The sequence below is a fragment of the Protomyctophum parallelum genome (genome assembly GCF_964188405.1).
Source record: "Protomyctophum parallelum genome assembly, chromosome: 2".
Lineage (NCBI taxonomy): Eukaryota > Metazoa > Chordata > Actinopteri > Myctophiformes > Myctophidae > Protomyctophum > Protomyctophum parallelum.
Window position 1 is genome coordinate 63602294 of NC_139699.1, and position 16844 is coordinate 63619137.

At 41.5% G+C, this 16844-nt stretch overlaps 1 pseudogene across 1 annotated transcript; it reads left to right on the forward strand.

Moving 5' to 3' along the window:
- The first annotated feature begins 4553 nt into the window (after positions 1-4553).
- LOC310854798 (ubiquitin-conjugating enzyme E2 D4-like) lies at positions 4554-5127 on the forward strand (annotated as a pseudogene). The gene has a single exon. The product of its transcript is annotated as a ubiquitin-conjugating enzyme E2 D4-like (transcript).
- The last annotated feature ends 11717 nt before the right edge of the window (positions 5128-16844 follow it).

Sequence of the window (16844 nt, forward strand, 5' to 3'; positions counted from 1 at the left end):
ATGACATTTATAAAAGATAACTGTGCATGAATGGTTAGAATGCATCCCAGTGCTTCTCAATTAAGCGTTCGTGGACCCCCGGGGGCCCTTGGGGGATTCCCAGGGGGTCCCCAGTAAAAGGCTGAGTGTCGCGCTACGCGCTTGCAGGTCTGCTATTTTTGAAAAATGGAAGAAAAATAGCTTTTTCAGAAAACTGTCAGGATGTAAAAGACATTTTTAGAATCTGGTACCCAGGCCGGTTACCCAGGCTATTGAAAAATAGCAGATCTACAAGCTCATAGCGCGCGCCACCGAGTGGCGCGCTACGAGCTTGTAGGTCTGCTATTTTTGAAAAATGAAACAACAAACAAAATATTAGTATAAAAGAAAACAGCTCAATGAACATAAGTTACATAAGTTGCCTGCTAGTGACTGTAACCATGTTTTGCAATTATATACTCTGTTCATATCTCTCTCTCTCTCATTTACATCTGTCAGACCCCACTTGTGCATTGCTGTACTGCAACGTCCCACACCTGTCCTCAGACGATTGACAATTAAAATTGCATTTCAATATCACACAAATGATGTTGTATTGCTGTTGTATGACTTATGATAACATTTCATGTAATAAACACACAAGCAGGACATGTTGTAAAACATTAAGCCTTCTATCACTGCAGGGACTCGAACCCCATTTCAGAAATCTGAAAGTACCTTCTACCGGTGATTGTTTTGGCCATGCTAACATGTCCTTACTTGCATGATAAAATAAAACATCTGCTGATGCACAAACCTGTACTGTCAATGTTGCAATCTTGAATCATGTGATGTTTCTGCGTCTCTCAACAGGACACCGTCCTCCAGGCGACCCTACCACGGCTGATGAGACACCTTGAGTCCAAGTGGATTGACCTGTAACGACCATGTACAATAGCAAATTGGGTTAAGGTTATAGGGTTAATTATTAGGATATATTGTAGATCGGCTATCTTCTATTTCTGAATCCACATGCAAGTAAAGACATGGTGTTGCAAAGCAAAAGAAAGCGCTGGTATAGTGTACTATCCGAGCTTCTGCCTGGATATAGGTTTCGTAGCCCTACAGCGCTGTAGCGCTGACCTCACCTTAGTCCTGCTGTATGTTTACATTAAATATGAAATTCACTATTTCACCAGTGTGAAACAAGATGCTTTTAATGTTTTCTATCATATACATGTCCATCTCATTTAAAAACTGTCTCTGCTGTTTCTCTGAACATAGTCGGTTGGATGTAACTTTTTCTGAATGGCCTGTGTATCCATTGCAGCTTTAATTCAATACTTAACGTCGGGTAATGTCATATTAATGTCAATTTGTGTTGCTATACAAATGCTCATTTAACCCACTACAATATAGAAATACTTTTAAGATGTACTTAACCCATTCTGGGCGGGCACCCATTTCGGTGTCAGCATCACTTTAGCTATTGAAAAATAGCAGATCTACAAGCTCATAGCGCGCCACCAAGTGGCGCGCTACGAGCCTGTAGGTCTGCTATTTTTGAAAAATCGAAGAGCGACTGAAATTTTTAGAATCTGATCTCAGGTCAGAATGGGTTCATCAGACCAGTGTGTGTCCAGTGGAAACCTCGTATGAATCTGATCTGCTCTTTTCAAATGGCCAAAATGTGTATAGGGCATAATCAAGATCTACAAAGTAACTAGTAGCCTAACTAGGGTGAGAAGTTCAGTCACACGAGAGAGACTCGGAGTAGAACCGCTGCTCCTTCGCCTGGAAAGGTGCCAGCTTAGGTGGTTCGGGCATCTGGGCAGTAGCTAATGGGGATCAAAAAACAAACAAAACAAGTAATAGTATGTCTTCAATGTGCATATAATGTAACCTAATTCTGTTCAGTGTTTGGCTCTATTGTATTGCGCCTCTTGTGCAGATCCAAATAAGTGTGTGTGTGTGTGTGTGTGTGTGTGTGTGTGTGTGTGTGTGTGTGTGTGTGTGTGTGTGTGTGTGTTGTTGTTGCAGGCCGTTTTCATTTAATTACAGATTAATTCATCCAAAGCAAACTTTTTAGTTTTGTTAGTGTGCAGTAAAGATGTTTGTCTGACTATTTTAAGTCTATACTTTTGTGTTTGTGTCTAAAACTCTCACACACTGTTTAACAATAGGCTTAGGCTATATCAGCTGTTCTGTGTGCATGCCAAAATGCGCACATGCACGCGCACGTACGCGCACTGTAGAGGCTCCCACGCATACTATCTGGGTGGGGCATGCATTTCCAACTTGCATCGTTCCAAGTAGGCCAGCGCCCAACGGGCACCGCTGTGGAGGCCCAACGGGAACCACTCTAGTAATTTATATAAATGTTTTTGGAAATCTCTACGGGCTGAATGAGCGACAAAATGTCTTACAATCTTACAATCTCGGCCACATGCTCACTCACACTCCTTCACTCTAGCAAGGCAGTGTTATGGTGAAATTGGTGACCTGCCGAAATATGTGACCATCTTGTGAACTTCACACAACTTACATTCAGGTAAGTACAGTTAGGTTGAACTATATGCTAAGATAAAAACCGTCAATGATTTACATTCGGTCGCTGACATTATGTGATGTCTTTATATTTCAGCAGGTCACCAATGTCAGCGTAACACCACCATGCTGGAGTGACTGAGTGTGAGTGTGTGAGAGGCCCAGATTTTGGGGTTTTGGAATTGAGAATGTCTGGGTCACAGACACAAGGATGTCATGGCACGTCATCCATCAATGCCACAGCAATGTGTAATATCTTAACCCATTCTGACCGGGCACCCATTTTGGTGTCAGCATCATGTTATGCTTTAGCTATTTAAAAATAGCAGATCTACAAGCTCATATCGCGCCACCGAGTGGCGCGATACGAGCTTGTAGGTCTGCTATTTTTGAAAAATCGAAGAACGACTGACATTTTTTAGAATCTGATCTCAGGTCAGAATGGGTTCATCAGACCAGTGTGTGTCCGGCGGAAACCTCGTATGAATCTGATCTCAGGTCAGAATGGGTTAACTGTGTATGAATATAATGTAATTTTGTCGGGTGTCACTCTGCGAGGAGGCAGGTGACTGCAGGTGATCCAGAAACCAGAGCAGCAGGGACAAACATTTCAACCACATAGCATAGCACATTGTATATACCAACGGAATAGACTTTCTATACCAATTATTTTTTGTTTTGTTTAATCGAAAGTATATCCAACTAGAAAAAGTGCCCTTCTGGGCACAGGTCTCCACCAGGTTATCCACAGATCCGTGCAGTTAGAGGTAAAAACACTTTTGGGCCAGTTATAGCGCCACCTTGAGGCTGAGTTGAAATTGTTCATGTGGCATTTTGTCCTCAGCCTAGTGGGAATGTGCGTGTACAATTTCACGGAAATCACGCGATGTGTTCATGATTTGCAGCATTTTGTTTGAAACTGAGCACTCCTGTGAACTTTGGAAGCCGATCTTAACCAATCAGGATGGAGTCTGAGAAATCTGAAAGACCCGTTTCGTTGAATGGCCCTAGAGTGACTGTGTACTAATTTGCGTGATGTTTGGACAAAATCTGTAGGTGTACTGTGAAAAAACTTGTTTTGCACAAAGCGGCCTCCTGGTGGCGCTATAACAGGCCGTTCTGGAAAGTTTGGGGCAGAGGTTCATCGTTGGCATCCAGGGAGTGTGTGTGCAAAATGTGGCATCGACCGGGTTAACGGTGGCCGAGATTAGCTGTTCACGGACACACGGACGGACACACACACGGACGGACGGACACACGGACGGACGAAGTGCAAAACATACTCTCCCCACATGCCTTCGGCCTGGTGGAGACAATAAATGACCTGAACCTACAGAATACGGAATGCATGTGCGTTGTTATTCCGAAGCCGCTCTAACACCATCAATGATAAGGGCTACCAACTAAACCTCGTCATCCTGCTAAATACCTAACCCACACTGACTTCGCTGATGACATGCACGCTTATCAGTCAATCATTGGAATACGCTCAGGCTCTCCTTCAGTCTCTTGAGCAGGCCTCCAACTGTGTTGGTCTTTATCTCAACGAGACCAAAACTGAATATGTAAATATATGCAAATCCAACAATAACCAACATTATAAAAACACTTAACAACACTCCTCTGAAACAGGTTGATGACTACAAGTATTTGGGTTCATATGTATCATTTTCCCAATGCATAAGATCTGGTCATCCCAGCTTAGTAAGATGTTAAAACTATAGTAAAACTATTTAGGACGACCGTTGAGCCGATTCTACTCTTTGGCTCCGAGACATGGACACTTTCAAAGAAACAAGAAAAACAGTTGGATGGCACTTACACCCGCCTTCTAATGAGAGCGCAAAATCTGTCTTGGAAGAGCCACCCATCGACTGTTCTAATAATTATACGGCAGCCTTCCCTGTGTTTCTTCACTGGTCCGATCCAGAAGAACACAGTTTGCCGGCCACTGATACAGAGTTGACAATGAGGTTATATCTTCCCTTCTTCTCTGGAGTCCTGCCTCAAAGCAGACCAGAGGTAGAAAACTGTCGTTCCCTAAACACAACACACCCTTGGTGACCGCGATACTCAGGAAAGAAATTACATGTATTGTATTGACCTCTCCAGCAATAATATCACATTTCGACTCAAAGAAAATATAGCGAGTTAAACTGTGTCCAGGCACGATTGAGGTCAGACAACATGGCACTGAATAGAATCCAGAAGGAGCTGAATGATCTACAGAGAGATCCTCCAGCCCAGTGCTCTGCTGGTCCAGTGGGGGATGACTTGTTTCACTGGCAGGCAACCATAATGGGTCCAGGTGACAGAAACAAGACTCCTCCTTGGTAAGGACTGACTATCCACTTCCCCACTGACTACCCCTTCAAACCACCAAAGCTTGCCTTTACAACAAAGATCTATCACCCAAACATAAACAGCAATGGGAGCATCTGTTTGGACATTCTACGGTCACAGTGGTCTCCTGCCCTAACGGTATCTAAAGTTCTACTGTCCATATGCTCATTGCTATGTGACCCCAACCCAGATGACCCCTTAGTTCCTGACATAGCGCACACCTACAAGGATGACAAAGACAAATACAACCATCTAGCAAAAGAATGGACCCAAAAGTAGGCCATGTGAAAAAACCGAAATCTTCTTTTTCCTTTTTTTTGGTAAATTATAGAATGGATATATTGAGTAATATTAGGTAACATCTATCATCTTGTACTGTCATCAACCATGTCTTATCATTTGTTTTCAAATTGAGGTGTAGGTGATTTTATTTTTGCACAGATGATAAACATTGTTTATCAGCCTGGAAGGGATGCCTTGACATTTGGATGTAGTTTCATTTATCATTTCTGACCAGTGTTGTTCTCGTCAATGAAAACGAAATGTGTTCGTCAACGCCCATTTTTCACCAGACGAAAACTAGACTAGACTAGACAAAAAACACGTGTATAAACTGACTGGGACTAAATTATTATGCAATTTCTTTGACTAATAAAGACTAGACGAAAATACAAAATAAAGACTCTGCTAAAATCTATGGTCATTTTAGTCCACGAAGAAAGACGATACGAAATATATTATTATAATGATCGTATCACTTCCTCCTGTCTCTTTGCTATGAAGTGCACGTTGTGCGTTCGGAATTGCTCGCCGGGACTGCCCGGGAGCACAGTCGCCTATCACTTTGTATTAGCATTGTGGTCAGTGTGCCTATAACCGAACACACCCTTGCCCCACACACTCACACGACACGCCTCCTTTTGATTTTACAGCGGGCACCGCACACTAGTACACACAGAGTCGATACTTTTAAAATAAAACATTAAAATGCTTTGCACGGGGATCGTGAGAAAGAGAAGAGAAGATATATCGAAACATTTTCGCTACATCGATGTGGAGAATAAGGCCTTGTCCACACGTATCCGGGTAAACGGATAAACGTAGGTTTTTATATGCGTTTTGGGGGGGTCGCCCACACGCAAACGCGTTTTTGGTCCATATAAACGCATCTTTTGGAAAACTCCTGCCAGTGTTTAAACTCCGCCTGTGTGTTCCCGTGTGGACAATGTAAACAGAGTTTTGCATGGGTCTTGCCATTGGTCATATGGACAGAGAGATTTAAAAAAAACGTGTCGTATGGACAGAGAGATTTAAAAAAAACGAAAACGAAAAAGCTACGTTTATGTAGGTGTGGATGAAGCCTAAAACAGAATGCTTGATTTTAACCGAAGGAGAGCAATGTGTCCACAAGATAAAAGGAAAAAACACAACAAACTTGAAGAGACACATCAGCATTTACATGTGAAGTTGAATAAATTGAAGATGCATTATACTTGTGGGTCAACTATGGTTTCAGTTTGATTGCAAGTTTAGCCTATTTAAACCATATAGAAGTATGAGCTAATAGCACTACAGCAAGCAAACTATTATAGTAACTTGCAGTGTACTGTGCACAAAACACATGGGAAGCTACAGTATATACATGGATGCAAACAACATGTTTGGAATGCATCTTGCCTGCAAAAACACAACTAAGTGTCTGCAGAGTCAGACTCTGCAATTATATTTCTGCTTAAAGTAGGATAGTTTACATATGCTATCTTTTTAGTATGATTTTGGATTGGAATGACATTGGCATTTTGTTTTTATAGATACTGTTTTAATTAAGTAAAATAATAACAAATGCTTTACTTAGCCTATATCCTATAGTTTCCTATTTTATCCTGTGCAATGTGTGTATCTGTCCTGACAATGGCTACGTTTACATGAGCAGTTAAATCCCCTTTTCATTCCGAATAGAATTTAAATCCTATTAAACGTTGTTATGTAAACACCTACAAAAACATACATCTGAATGAAAACGCTCGATGCAATCTAAAAACCATTCCGATGTCACTGGCCGGATTACTCCGATGTTCAATGCGATTGAAAGAAAATTGGACTCATGTATACACTAATTCGGATGTAAGTTCATTCTGGTCTTTCTGAGCATGCTCCAAGGCGCTCATATCCAAGGCGCGCCGAGGAGTTTGCACATAGAGCGCGTTATTTCGTTCCTTTTTTCAGATCCGATATCCACAAAAAAACGTGGAGCAGCAGCAGATGACGATAACCCTGATCTGTGTGTATGTGTGTGTGTGTGTGTGTGTGTGTGTGTGTGTGTGTGTGTGTGTGTGTGTGTGTGTGTTCAACGGTCTCTCTCTCGCTCTCTCTCTCTCTCTCTCTCTCTCAAAAATAACGAGCGACCCGATACAATAAGAATCAGTGTGTTGCGTGCCCTGGCCGTGCTGTAGATAATAAAGTACAAATAAAAACGAGACGATCACCTTCGGGTGGGGAAAAAAAGACGGTAAACATATTTGCCTGCCCCTATCCAACCAGCAGCCTCAAAGCTACTGTGTAATGAAATGATGGGATTTCAAAGTATCGTCTTTCGTCTGTAATATGTTTGTATTGTTGAGACAGTTACAATGAATGAACTGCCTATATTTTATGTGTCCAACAGATGTTGGACACATAAAATATAGTTTCACGTGAATTAACATGTATCATGTCTTCTATCACTTCTCCATATAAACACTCATTCGGAATGACCATTTCCCATGTAAACTCGCGGGAAAAAATATTACATCGGATGTATTTTATTCTGAAGTATTTATTCGGAATGATCACCCTTCATGTAAACGTAGCCATTGTATTTACTCCTGTCCCAGATTCCAGATCCACTGGCTACAACCACCAACTAACCTGGCCCACACCAAATACAAAACTGACTCTCTAGACCAAAAGTTCAAAGAGGAAGGTGTAGCACTCTGGATAGCCCGTACAGGCCTCCCTTCACGCCTAGTGGAAGATGAGGATTTTGTCAAAATGATTGAGAGGATGGATAGAAGAGTCACTGTGCCAAAAAGAAAAAAAAATACAAACACAGTGGACAAAATATACCTGGACGAAAAGGACAAATTCAAACAACGACTGTCCAAGGCACGCAAAATTAGCATTGGCTTAGATATTTGGACTAAAAAGGGTCTCACAGCATCCTTTATGGCTATCAGTGCTTGTTATTTTAATTCAGAAGACAATAAGGCAGAACACATACTCCTGAACCTATAAGCAAATGTTTCACCCACACACAGCTCAGGCTATCGCCACTCTTGTGGAGGAGTCAACAGAAGAATGGGGGATCCCAAAAGAAAAAATCATCACCATCATCACGGATAATGGAAGCAACATGGTTGCTGCTTTCCGTCACAACAATGATGAAGAGGACAGTGAAACCAGCTCTGACGAGGACGAAGAAGAGGGAGAAGAGGCAGAAGTCCTTGATGAAGTTGATGAAAGGTCAGTCTGTACTCTGTGTGCATGTTTGCTGCGATTAGTTCTCAGTCACTATAACTTATTTCAGTTTATTATTTAGAGCTTGATATAAAATGTATATATAAAATCCAAGCCCATATTATGTAAGAGCTGGTTCTTGTAAAATACTGCTGCAGCAGTAGATGGATGGAAAATATGTGTTTAACCCATTTAGGCCTGACGTCGAAATAAATAAAAAAGTCTGAAAGAATATATGTTCAATTTTCAAAAATGTGTGCCGCATTTTTTTTCGCATTTTTCGCATGTAATCTGCAAAAGCATTTTTTTACGTTTTGTGTGCTGATAAGTACGTGCTAATGCAATGGTTATGAAAAGTCTCTGTGTTCTGTGTTCCAACTGGGGATGGTCATGAAGGACCGGGAAGTCTGGCGTAGCGTTGTGAAATCCATGATCTCAAACGCGGTCGAAAAATGATGATGACGAAAAACAAAACCTAAACTGAAAACTATAAATAAACCTAGTTATCACACGGTCAAAAAATAAATAAATAGCCTATACAAAAATGACCATATTTTTTTTCTTTTCCCCCCCCAGCAATGTTTAAAAATAATCTTCTGAATCCTGACAGTTTTCTGTATCAGTGGTGCTCAATATTTCATGTCAACGACCCCCAGAATTATCTGTATTTGGCCGCGGACCCCAATTTGAAAATAATATGTTGTTCCATGGAACAAAAGATTTGAAGCAAAGATTTGAGTTTAAAAAAAACGTTCACTCTGAAAGAATATAGGCTATGTTAAAAGATTTGCTCCACATTTTTTAACTTAAAAAAAATAAATAGCAGACCTACAAGCTCGAGCTTGTAGATCTGCTATTTTTCAATAGCTAAAGTATAACATAATGATTTAAACACCAAAGGGGGTTCCCGCCCAGAATGGTTTAATGACCAAAATTAATAGACAAAAAGCACAAATAAAAAAAGTATGGCATAACATGACATGTAGGTCGTCTGATATTTTGGGGTGGACTGCAGGCTCCCTGCATCCCTACAATGATTCAATCAGTTTATCCAATCATTTTGGTCTGATTGTCATTGTCGAGTCTTTCTTAACCATTGTCTATCAGGCACACCTCCCTATCTGTGTCTCCTCCTCCTCCTCCCAGGTGCAATGTCTACTCTGTGTTTATAAAACACTCCCTGACTAGCTGCTCCCACACTCACACTGGGACACTGACTGACTAGCTGCTTCCACACTGACACTGACACTGGGACACTGACTGGCTAGCTGCTTCCACACTCACACTGACACTGGGACGCTGACTGACTGACTGACTGACTGACTGACTGCAACCAGAACACATTCAACAACTTTACATTTGATTTTCCAGTCCATTCGAATCCATCGTCTGCATTTCTACAGACCAGGACTCTTCACGACTCGACAGGTAAGGACTGCTGTACGACTACATTGGATTGGATTGGATTGGATTGGATTGGATTGGATTGGATTGGATTGGATTGGATTGGATTGGATTGGCTTGAATTTAATTGAATTGGATTGGATTGGATTGAATCTGGAATCTCTCAGTTAGAGATAAAAAATGATCTAATTAAACAGAGTTGAGTTGAATTGCATCTAACGGAAGAAGTACTCATTTGTTTTACTCGGGTTAAAAGTATAAACACCCTGTTGTATTAATGGAGTAGAATATATACTCATTTGTTTTACTCAGGTTAAAAGTATCAACCCCGCCCAGGCCGTGGCGTAACGGTCTGGGCACCGGACTGGTAATCCAGTCGCAGTGTGCCGCGGGTTCGACTCCCGAACCCGACACGGCCTTTACTGCATGTCATCCCCCCATCTCTCTCCCGTTTCCTGTCAGCCTACTGTCTGTCCCTTCAAAAAATCAATAAAAGGCGTAAGCCGCAAAAAAAAAAAAAGTATCAACCCCCTGTTGTATTAATAGAGTAGAACAGGGTACCCCAATAGGCGGCCCGCGGGCCATTTGCGGCCCACAGAGCGCCCCCTTGTGGCCCATGAAAGAATTAAAAAAAGAAAAAAAATGTTTGTTTTTTTTTGTTTTTTTTTAAGGGTCCCAGATATAAATGGCATTAAATGGGGGTCAGTAGCCTATGCATGTCAAACTGGGCATCCTTTTCAAATGGGGTCTTGCCCTGAAAATGAATTTTCAGGGCAAGACCTCGACCTCGCGCGTGCAGACTCTGGTACGCTAGTCAAAATATGGCCCTTGAGGAAAATTAATTGGGGAACCCTGGAGTAGAATATATACTCATTTGTTTTACTCAGGTTTAAAGTATCAAAACAGTTGTATTCATTGTCTGTCAGAAGTTGGGTATTCCAAATTGGCATGATTAAATGTTCAAAGTACAGACATCAAACTATATGTGAAGTAGGCCTATGCCAAAAGTAAAAGTTGTGCAGGAGGCCCATTGCAATTTACAATTAAAACTTTAATCGCTGGGCAACATAACAGTGAAATATAGTGGTTTTAAAACCTTTTTCATATCAGGGTCCATTATTTATTTATTTATTCTGCATTTGAGCCACGGACCACCATCTGATGAGATTTAGCATCTCAGACCCATTTGAGCCACGGACCACCATCTGATGACATTTAGCCTCTCAGACCCATTTGAGCCACGGAACCACCATCTGATGACATCTGATGAGTTAAAGATCTAATAAGGGCCCATTTGGTTACCAACTCTCCACCATTTAGGGGACCACCTGGAACCCCCCCAAGGACCACTGGTAGTCCCCGTTGAGAACCACTGATCTATAGACTATGCGTATGTTCTAAACTGCAGCAGTCCCATTGTCTATTATAGTTTATTATAGTCTATTATAGTTCCATTGTCTACTGGAGGTTTCAATATAACATGTAACACAATCTTTGAAAATATAGCAGATCTACAATCTGTGTGTGTGTGTGTGTGTGTGTGTGTGTGTGTGTGTGTGTGTGTGTGTGTGTGTGTGTAATGAATGTATTAACATATGCTAATGACTCATGCTAAACACATTACTCTGATTCAATCACTTTACAATGACATCACACTAACAAACACACACACACACACACACACACACACACGCACGCACGCATGCACCCCATTTTAAATAAATCATGTATACTTTTAAACTTTTTCACACAACAGGCATGACAAGATATAGATATAATCATTGTTGTGTCTGTCTGTCTGTCTGTCTGTCTGTGTGTGTGTCTCTCTCTCTCTCTCTCTCTCTCCAGTGAACGATGGCCCGGTCCAGCTCCAATGCGGTCAATCTGAAAGTGATGGATCTGAAAGTGATGGATGAGACCAGTTTTGAGCAGGACTCATGGTCTGTGATTGGTTGTGTAAATATAGGTCCTGATGACGGGTAAGAGATTAAATATTAGGTATTGATATGACATGTATGACACATTGACATGTATGTGTATGATGTCATCAACTCATCATGTGTCGTCCTCAGGTTGCACACAGACGATGATTTAAAGAGAGAGACTGCCTTCATGGTGTCTGCGGCAGAGAGCCCGTATTCCGTAAGGGTCATGGGGCTCTTCAGGGGTTCCATACCCAGGATCGGCGTCCTCAGTGTGGGTCTGGTCATGGAGATGATGGACAGAGGGTCCCTCGCCTCCTTGCAGGTAAGCTTTTTACCTCTTTACGGATTCGTTGATTTACAGTACTAGCTCTTACCCGTTGTGAGATATTGGCCAACTAGTGCGCAAACAGAGCGCGCAAGTACTTTCGACCGATGTAAACTGTCAAATCTCAGTATCTCTGTGAAGGAACGTTTGAAATGTCTAATTATTAGGTGTAACTATTTGCTACCTACCTACTTTATGCATATAAACACCTTATTAGTATTATTAAGTATGGTTCAAGTTTCTATCTATATAAGAAATACAGTTTTATCGATGTAGATATATTCTGGATCCCTTTTTAGTTTTTTAAAGAAAAATAAATCATTGATATGTGAAAAAAAGTATATAAACTGAATTAAAATATGTTATACAGTATAATTATTCTATTATTTATTCTAAATTGTCAATTGTTTTAAATGTATTTCATCTTGGAATATAGTGATATTAATACTAAATCATGATCAGAGTAATAGGTGTCTCTAACTTCAATTTCTGTAATAATACTTTCACATTTGTTAAAATATACATGATCTAAAATACTTCCGTAATCTGTAGTTGGATTTGTATTTAATTGTTTAAAGCCTAATCTTGACAATGATGACGTAAGACATACGTATACATATACTATATAGATATAGAGCTAGTCATACATATACACTCCACGTACTCTGGTCCCAGCAGATCAGGCACAATTTGCTATTTTATTTTACTGATTATGTATATAGTATACGTATGACTAGCTCTAAATGATGACGTAAGACATATGTATACATATACATATACTTTATAGAGTATGTAGTTGTAAGTTGATTAGCGGTATACTGTGGTTACTTTGTGCCAAAAACCGTGACAGCCAACCCGCCATTTGATGCGTATGCAAATAAAACAGCAGATTTGTGCCTGGTTTGCTGGGACCAGATTACACAAATGACCATATTTCTTACGTCATCATTGAGAGCTAGTCATACATATACACACCACGTACTCTGGTCCCAGCAGATCAGGCACAATTTGCTATTTTATTTTACTGATTATGTATATAGTATACGTATGACTAGCTCTAAATGATGACGTAAGACATATGGTCATTTATGTAATCTGGTCCCAGCAAACCAGGCACGGATTTGCTGTTTTTTTTTGCATATACACATCAAATGGCGGGTTGGCTGTCACGGTGAACGAAGACCGGGCGAAATTATTACTTGTGCGCTCTGCTTGCGCAAGTAATGAGAGAGTGAATGGAAGAGCAACCAGTCTGCCATGTCTCCAGGGACCTGCAGAGAGCAGTGGCTGAAATCTCCGTAAGAGGGCACTTTTGGACCAAAATAGCTAAAATAGCTGATCTACAAGCTTGTAGATCGGGGCGCAACCCAGCACTCTTTAGCTAGTGGAGATGTGGTGTAACGACATGGATTTCAAAAAACGTAGTTCAACGCAAAATGCTGCGTTCAAGTTCAGGAGCCTAAGGCCAACGACAACGAAAATATTAAAACGTTAATAACTTGCGATCTAAATCAGCCTGTCTAAATATAAAATAAGAATGAATGCAAATCAATAAATTACCAGCTGCTGCAAATATATCTCCAGAATTGTGCTATTAAATGAGCCTATAACAGTCCATTTGGACAGTCTCAGAGTTTGTTCTAGGGTCCTTTGGTTCCATTTTGTACTAGGCTAGACTCACACTTACACATGGACAGATCCTGTTGTTGTTTACACACACACACACACACACACACACACACACACACACACACACACACACACACACACACACACACACACACACACACACACACACACACACACACACACACACACACACACACACATAAACAGACACAGATATATACATGTCATATAATAGCACAATTCTGGAGATATAATGCAGCAGCAGCTGGTAATTAATTGATTTGCATCAATTCTTGTTTTTGTTATTATATCAAAGTCCATGACTTTCGTCATATTATTACCAGCAGCTTTTATATGTGTGGTGGTGGTGGTCCACAGAATTTAAAAAAATGCAAATCTACAAGCTCCCAACGTGTGAAGATATGAATATGATGCAGTGTGAGCTTGTAGATAGGCTATTTTAACTATTTTATGCATTTCTGATTATTATATATTTTGTAAAGGAATGGTTTTGGTCATACAAGGTTTTCACCTGACAGCAATATATCTGACTATCAGTAGATATTGAGAAACGATGATGTCACCGTTTATTAGCGCATATCATTTTTACTATAATTAGGTGAGAAATGCAGCTTGTGCCTGCATGGAAACTACACAGATATCTATCCATCATTGTTCATGTTTATATATCACTAATCACTGTTAACAACTTTAAAACTTATCATATGTTGCATCAACTGCAGTGAGCAAAGGCTCTGCTCTGCTGCATCCAATAATAAATCTATCAGCCTAGTCCGGTGCAGAGTAGACTGGTGATTTCAAGTGTTCCGTCCACATGCAGCGCATTGTGAGCTTGAAGATCGTCATGCTGACAATGTGCGCGCGTGAACTTGTAGTAGTAGTATGCGTGGGACTGGGAGTCCACTGTCCGCGAGTACAGTCACTGTCTGAGACTCAAATGTGTTACTGTCTGTTACCCATTATGTGTGTGTGTGTGTGTGTGTGTGTGTGTGTGTGTGTGTGTGCAATCATTGCCAGTGTTGCCAAATGTCGTGACAGAAATAAGCGAAGCGGCATCCAAAAACCAAACCAGGCAAGCGACTGTGAATGAATCCACGTTAGGCTGGAAATATGCAGGCTGGACATATGCAGGCTTGGCAACCATTGTTGCCAACTGGTGACAGAGCAGGCTCAGCAGAAGTGTCGATCTCCAGTGTGTATCTACCAGTCGCAACTTTGACAAGCTAATATTGACCCTTCTTCGAAGCAGCTGGTAAAAAGATCCTGTGTTAGACGGCCCTCCGCTGTCCAGTCGCTAGCGATAGATTTATTCTTACCTCCCGTTGTTGTCGATCGCATCGAGAGGGGTTTGGCTACATCTAGCTGCTACAGCCACATCCGGAACAACATCCGGTCCGTCTGTAAAAGTGCTCCGTTGCTATAAATCGACTGTTAATTTAACGGATTAAATAACCCTGGGCAATTAAGGTGTTACACAGACATTATGTTATAAGTTATTATTATATCTCCAAACTGGCCTGGGAACACCTCGGGATCCCCCAGGAGGAAGTCACTAATGTTGCTCTGGAGAGGGAAGTCTGGAGCTCTCTGCTGGAACTGTTGCCCCCGTGACCCGACTACGGATAAGCGGTTGAAGATGTTTGGATGTAAATAAGTTGAGGCATTGCTTGGTCCCTTAGAGGGAGGGAGGTGGTTATAGTGAGCTAGTTAACCTGAGGTATTTTAGCAGGTTAGAGGGATGTGGTTATAGTGAGCTAGTTAACCTGAGGTCTTTTAGCAGGTTAGAGGGAGGTGGTTATAGTGAGCTAGTTAACCTGAGGTCTTTTTTCAGGCTTTATCCAGACTTTGTTTTGCATTCGTGTCTCTGAGATTGTGAATTAAACGTTTCTCTCTTTTACCCCGACCATCACCAGGGAAGACTAAATCACCTGCCGCCCTGGCCTCTGGTCTTTAGGCTGGCTCACCAAGTGGCTCTGGGCATGAACTACCTTCACTGTCTGGAACCTGCTCTGATCCACAAGGACCTGAAGCCTGGCAACATACTGCTGGACTCAGGCCTCAATGTCAAGGTAACAATCCAATCCAATCCACTTTATTTATATAGCACGTTTCAAAACTCAAAGTTTACAAAGTGCTGTACAGGAGAAAAATAAAAACAAATGCACTAAAGCTACCACACAGAAAAACAACAGCGAGAAAACAAAGTACAAACAGTGAAAAACAACTGAGACACATTACAGAAAAGCAACAGCATCACAGTGAGACAAAACATATACAAGGACCGAAGGAACTCAAGCGGGGTTAAAAGCCAAGGTATAGAGGTGGGTCTTTAGGCGACATTTAAAAGTCTCGATGGAGGGGGCCAATTTGACGTGGGAGGGGAGTGCGTTCCATAGTTTGGGGGCTACAACAGAAAAGGCTCGGTCGCCTCTGGACTTTAAGCGGGTCTTCTTTGTGACCCTGAGGTTTAGCTGGCCCTCAGACCGCAGTGACCTAGGAGAGTATAGACCTCAATAAGGTCAGACAGATAAAGAGGAGCCAGACCATTTATAGATTTAAAGACAAATAAAATATTTTTAAAATCCACTCTGAAGCGGACAGGGAGCCAATGAAGGGAGGCCAAGACAGGTGTGATATGCTCACGTCTGCGATGTGAGACGAGCGGCCGAGTTTTGTACTAGCTGGAGTCGAGCAAGGGAGGCTTGGTTTAAACCAGCGTACAAGGCATTACAGTAGTCCAACCGCGTAGATATGAAGGCATGGATAACCCGCTCAAAATCGCTAAAAGATAGCACAGACTTGATTTTGGCCAGCAGCCTCAGATGATAGAAACTAGAGCTAACTACCGCATTGACCTGTTTGTCAAGTTTAAGGGCATTGTCTAGTTTGACGCCAAGGTTTGATACCACAGGTTTCACATATGGCTGCAGGGAACCTAGGTCAGTGGGAACGATACCAGGACCGCTAGGTCCAAACACTATAACCTCCGTTTTACTTTCGTTGACTGCATCTGATCTACACCAGGTTTCTTCAAGAGTGATTATGTCCATATTGTGTTGTTGGAATTCTAGGGTTTTACTTTTTAAACCAAACAAAGATGAACTCAGACCCTGGATAATGGATATTCCACATGAAGATCGTTAGTGACGTCATGTTATACGTACAGTAACTAGAACTAATGCAACTGAATTAATAGT